Raw genomic sequence first — 6000 nt, forward strand, 5'->3', positions numbered from 1 at the left:
CAGAAGCTGCCTCACACACGTAGCTTCCCTAGCGCTCTCCTCCCTAGCAGAGACGTGTGAAGCTGGCTGGGGCCTGCCCCTGCGTGCCTGGGCCCCCGCCCACAGCCCCAGCTCAGGGCAAGCAGCCCCTGAGCCAAGACCTGCAGGAGGCGCAGAGCGCCCCCACCTGGAAGCCGAGTGAACAGCTGGCGGGGAGGCGAGCCTCCTCGAGGGAAGAAGAGGCAGCCCAGCCTCGTTTGGCTCAAGCCCTACTTGGCTGGAGCCGAGTGCGCCTCCAGGTCTGCAGAGCTCCAGCTCTGCTCAGAGGCCCGTTCTGGCAGAGTTGCTGGCGCGAGGCTGCTCTGCCCTGGGCAAGCCTTGCCCAGACTTGCCTCGCTGCTAGGCTTCCTGCCCTGGAAGGAGCAGGCTGCGCGAGGCTGGGAGACGCCAATGGAGCCTTCCTGGCCTCAGCTCCGCTCCTGCCTTGCCTTTGCACCTAGACCCCAGGCGTCCTTGGGGAAAGCTTAGGGGCCGGAGGCTTGCACACTGCCAAGGGCTCCAGCAGGAAGAGCTCTGTGCTAGGGAAGGGAAGGGCCAGTGCAGGGCTCCTCCAGCGGTTGCTTGGCCGCCCAGGCTCAGCGCCGCACGGAGTGCACCAGGCTCCCAGGGCCCCTGGCTGGGTCTGCAGCCCCGCACACCCGGAGGCTGACTCCCTGGGCGCCCAGCAGCTGCCTCACACACGTAGCTTCCCTAGCGCTCTCCTCCCCAGCAGAGACGTGTGCAGCTGGTTGGGGCCTGCCCCTGCGTGCCTGGGCTCCCGCCCACAGCCCCAGCTCAGGGCAAGCAGCCCCTGAGCCAAGACCTGCAGGAGGCGCAGAGCGCCCCCACCTGGAAGCCGAGTGAACAGCTGGCGGGGAGGCGAGCCTCCTCGAGGGAAGAAGAGGCAGCCCAGCCTCGTTTGGCTCAAGCCCTATTTGGCTGGAGCCGAGTGCGCCTCCAGGACGGCAGAGCTCCAGCTCTGCTCAGAGGCCCGTTCTGGCCGAGTTGCTGGCGCGAGGCTGCTCTGCCCTGGGCGAGCCTTGCCCAGACTTGCCTCGCTGCTAGGCTTCCTGCCCAGGAAGGAGCAGGCTGCGCGAGGCTGGGAGACGCCACTGGCGCCTCCTGGCCTCAGCTCCACTCCTGCCTTGCCTTTGCACCTAGGCCCCAGGCGTCCTTGGGGAGGGCTTAGGGGCCGGTGGCTTGCACACTGCCAAGGGCTCCAGCAGGAAGAGCTCTGTGCGAGGGAAGTGAAGGGCCAGTGCAGGGCTCCTCCAGCGGTTGCTTGGCCGCCCAGGCTCAGCGCCGCACGGAGTGCACCAGGCTCCCAGGGCCCCTGGCTGGGGTCTGCAGCCCCGCACACCCGGAGGCTGACTCCCTGGGCGCCCAGAAGCTGCCTCACACACGTAGCTTGCCTAGCGCTCTCCTCCCTAGCAGAGACCTGTGCAGCTGGTTGGGGCCTGCCCCTGCGTGCCTGGGCCCCCGCCCACAGCCCCAGCTCAGGGCAAGCAGCCCCTGAGCCAAGACCTGCAGGAGGCGCAGAGCGCCCCCACCTGGAAGCCGAGTGAACAGCTGGCGGGGAGGCGAGCCTCCTCGAGGGAAGAAGAGGCAGCCCAGCCTCGTTTGGCTCAAGCCCTACTTGGCTGGAGCCGAGTGCGCCTCCAGGACTGCAGAGCTCCAGCTCTGCTCAGAGGCCCGTTCTGGCAGAGTTGCTGGCGCGAGGCTGCTCTGCCCTGGGCAAGCCTTGCCCAGACTTGCCTCGCTGCTAGGCTTCCTGCCCTGGAAGGAGCAGGCTGCGCGAGTCTGGGAGACGCCACTGGCGCCTTCCTGGCCTCAGCTCCGCTCCTGCCTTGCCTTTGCACCTAGGCCCCAGGCGTCCTTCGGGAAAGCTTAGGGGCCGGAGGCTTGCACACTGCCAAGGGCTCCAGCAGGAAGAGCTCTGTGCTAGGGAAGGGAAGGGCCAGTGCAGGGCTCCTCCAGCGGTTGCTTGGCCGCCCAGGCTCAGCGCCGCACGGAGTGCACCAGGCTCCCAGGGCCCCTGGCTGGGGTCTGCAGCCCCGCACAACCGGAGGCTGACTCCCTGGGCGCCCAGCAGCTGCCTCACACACGTAGCTTCCCTAGCGCTCTCCTCCCCAGCAGAGACGTGTGCAGCTGGTTGGGGCCTGCCCCTGCGTGCCTGGGCTCCCGCCCACAGCCCCAGCTCAGGGCAAGCAGCCCCTGAGCCAAGACCTGCAGGAGGCGCAGAGCGCCCCCACCTGGAATCCGAGTGAACAGCTGGCGGGGAGGCGAGCCTCCTCGAGGGAAGAAGAGGCAGCCCAGCCTCGTTTGGCTCAAGCCCTACTTGGCTGGAGCCGAGTGCGCCTCCAGGACGGCAGAGCTCCAGCTCTGCTCAGAGGCCCGTTCTGGCAGAGTTGCTGGCGCGAGGCTGCTCTGCCCTGGGCGAGCCTTGCCCAGACTTGCCTCGCTGCTAGACTTCCTGCCCAGGAAGGAGCAGGCTGCGCGAGGCTGGGAGACGCCACTGGCGCCTTCCTGGCCTCAGCTCCACTCCTGCCATGCCTTTGCACCTAGGCCCCAGGCGTCCTTGGGGAGGGCTTAAGGGCCGGTGGCTTGCACACTGCCAAGGGCTCCAGCAGGAAGAGCTCTGTGCGAGGGAAGGGAAGGGCCAGTGCAGGGCTCCTCCAGCGGTTGCTTGGCCGCCCAGGCTCAGCGCCGCACGGAGTGCACCAGTCTCCCAGGGCCCCTGGCTGGGGTCTGCAGCCCCGCACACCCGGAGGCTGACTCCCTGGGCGCCCAGAAGCTGCCTCACACACGTAGCTTCCCTAGCGCTCTCCTCCCTAGCAGAGACGTGTGCAGCTGGTTGGTGCCTGCCCCTGCGTGCCTGGGCTCCCGCCCACAGCCCCAGCTCAGGGCAAGCAGCCCCTGAGCCAAGACCTGCAGGAGGCGCAGAGCGCCCCCACCTGGAAGCCGAGTGAACAGCTGGCGGGGAGGCGAGCCTCCTCGAGGGAAGAAGAGGCAGCCCAGCCTCGTTTGGCTCAAGCCCTAGTTGGCTGGAGCCGAGTGCGCCTCCAGGACGGCAGAGCTCCAGCTCTGCTCAGAGGCCCGTTCTGGCAGAGTTGCTGGCGCGAGGCTGCTCTGCCCTGGGCAAGCCTTGCCCAGACTTGCCTCGCTGCTAGGCTTCCTGACCTGGAAGGAGCAGGCTGCGCGAGGCTGGGAGACGCCACTGGCGCCTTCCTGGCCTCAGCTCCGCTCCTGCCTTGCCTTTGCACCTAGGCCCCAGGCGTCCTTGGGGAAAGCTTAGGGGCCGGAGGCTTGCACACTGCCAAGGGCTCCAGCAGGAAGAGCTCTGTGCTAGGGAAGGGAAGGGCCAGTGCAGGGCTCCTCCAGCGGTTGCTTGGCCGCCCAGGCTCAGCGCCTCACGGAGTGCACCAGGCTCCCAGGGCCCCTGGCTGGGGTCTGCAGCCCCGCACACCCGGAGGCTGACTCCCTGGGCGCCCAGCAGCTGCCTCACACACGTAGCTTCCCTAGCGCTCTCCTCCCCAGCAGAGACGTGTGCAGCTGGTTGGGGCCTGCCCCTGCGTGCCTGGGCTCCCGCCCACAGCCCCAGCTCAGGGAAAGCAGCCCCTGAGCCAAGACCTGCAGGAGGCGCAGAGCGCCCCCACCTGGAAGCCGAGTGAATAGCTGGCGGGGAGGCGAGCCTCCTCGAGGGAAGAAGAGGCAGCCCAGCCTCGTTTGGCTCAAGCCCTACTTGGCTGGAGCCGAGTGCGCCTCCAGGACGGCAGAGCTCCAGCTCTGCTCAGAGGCCCGTTCTGGCAGAGTTGCTGGCGCGAGGCTGCTCTGCCCTGGGCGAGCCTTGCCCAGACTTGCCTCGCTGCTAGGCTTCCTGCCCAGGAAGGAGCAGGCTGCGCGAGGCTGGGAGACGCCACTGGCGCCTTCCTGGCCTCAGCTCCGCTCCTGCCTTGCTTTTGCACCTAGGCCCCAGGCGTCCTTGGGGAAGGCTTAGGGGCCGGAGGCTTGCACACTGCCAAGGGCTCCAGCAGGAAAAGCTCTGTGCTAGGGAAGGGAAGGGCCAGTGCAGGGCTCCTCCAGCGGTTGCTTGGCCGCCCAGGCTCAGCGCCGCACGGAGTGCACCAGGCTCCCAGGGCCCCTGGCTGGGGTCTGCAGCCCCGCACACCCGGCGGCTGACTCCCTGGGCGCCCAGCAGCTGCCTCACACACGTAGCTTCCCTAGCGCTCTCCTCCCCAGCAGAGATGTGTGCAGCTGGTTGGGGCCTGCCCCTGCGTGCCTGGGCTCCGGCGCACAGCCCCAGCTCAGGGCAAGCAGCCCCTGAGCCAAGACCTGCAGGAGGCGCAGAGCGCCCCCACCTGGAAGCCGAGTGAACAGCTGGCGGGGAGGCGAGCCTCCTCGAAGGAAAAAGAGGCAGCCCAGCCTCGTTTGGCTCAAGCCCTACTTGGCTGGAGCCGAGTGCGCCTCCAGGACGGCAGATCTCCAGCTCTGCTCAGAGGCCCGTTCTGGCCGAGTTGCTGGCGCGAGGCTGCTCTGCCCTGGGCGAGCCTTGCCCAGACTTGCCTCGCTGCTAGGCTTCCTGCCCAGGAAGGAGCAGGCTGCGCGAGGCTGGGAGACGCCACTGGCGCCTTCCTGGCCTCAGCTCCGCTCCTGCCTTGCCTTTGCACCTAGGCCCCAGGCGTCCTTGGGGAGGGCTTAGGGGCCGGTGGCTTGCACACTGCCAAGGGCTCCAGCAGGAAGAGCTCTGTGCGAGGGAAAGAAAGGGCCAGTGCAGGGCTCCTCCAGCGGTTGCTTGGCCGCCCAGGCTCAGCGCCGCACGGAGTGCCCCAGGCTCTCAGGGCCCCTGGCTGGGGTCTGCAGCCCTACACACCCGGAGGCTGACTCCCTGGGCGCCCAGCAGCTGCCTCACACACGTAGCTTCCCTAGCGCTCTCCTCCCCAGCAGAGACGTGTGCAGCTGGTTGGGGCCTGCCCCTGCGTGCCTGGGCTCACGCGCACAGCCCCAGCTCAGGGCAAGCAGCCCCTGAGCCAAGACCTGCAGGAGGCGCAGAGCGCCCCCACCTGGAAGCCGAGTGAACAGCTGGCGGGGAGGCGAGCCTCCTCGAGGGAAGAAGAGGCAGCCCAGCCTCGTTTGGCTCAAGCCCTACTTGGCTGGAGCCGAGAGCGCCTCCAGGACAGCAGAGCTCCAGCTCTGCTCAGAGGCCCGTTCTGGCAGAGTTGCTTGCGCGAGGCTGCTCTGCCCTGGGCGAGCCTTGCCCAGACTTGCCTCGCTGCTAGGCTTCCTGCCCAGGAAGGAGCAGGCTGCGCGAGGCTGGGAGACGCCACTGGCGCCTTCCTGGCCTCAGCTCCGCTCCTGCCTTGCCTTTGCACCTAGGCCCCAGGCGTCCTTGGGGAGGGCTTAGGGGCCGGTGGCTTGCACACTGCCAAGGGCTCCAGCAGGAAGAGCTCTGTGCGAGGGAAAGGAAGGGCCAGTGCAGGGCTCCTCCAGCGGTTGCTTGGCCGCCAAGGCTCAGCGCCGCACGGAGTGCCCCAGGCTCTCAGGGCCCCTGGCTGGGGTCTGCAGCCCCGCACACCCGGAGGCTGACTCCCTGGGCGCCCAGCAGCTGCCTCACACACGTAGCTTCCCTAGCGCTCTCCTCCCCAGCAGAGACGTGTGCAGCTGGTTGGGGCCTGCCCCTGCGTGCCTGGGCTCACGCGCACAGCCCCAGCTCAGGGCAAGCAGCCCCTGAGCCAAGACCTGCAGGAGGCGCAGAGCGCCCCCACCTGGAAGCCGAGTGAACAGCTGGCGGGGAGGCGAGCCTCCTCGAGGGAAGAAGAGGCAGCCCAGCCTCGTTTGGCTCAAGCCCTACTTGGCTGGAGCCGAGAGCACCTCCAGGACGACAGAGCTCCAGCTCTGCTCAGAGGCCCGTTCTGGCAGAGTTGCTGGCGCGAGGCTGCTCTGCCCTGGGCGAGCCTTGCCCAGACTTGCCTCGCTGCTAGGCTT

Source organism: Ovis canadensis, chromosome 12, assembly GCF_042477335.2.
Source record: "Ovis canadensis isolate MfBH-ARS-UI-01 breed Bighorn chromosome 12, ARS-UI_OviCan_v2, whole genome shotgun sequence".
NCBI classification, from domain to species: domain Eukaryota; kingdom Metazoa; phylum Chordata; class Mammalia; order Artiodactyla; family Bovidae; genus Ovis; species Ovis canadensis.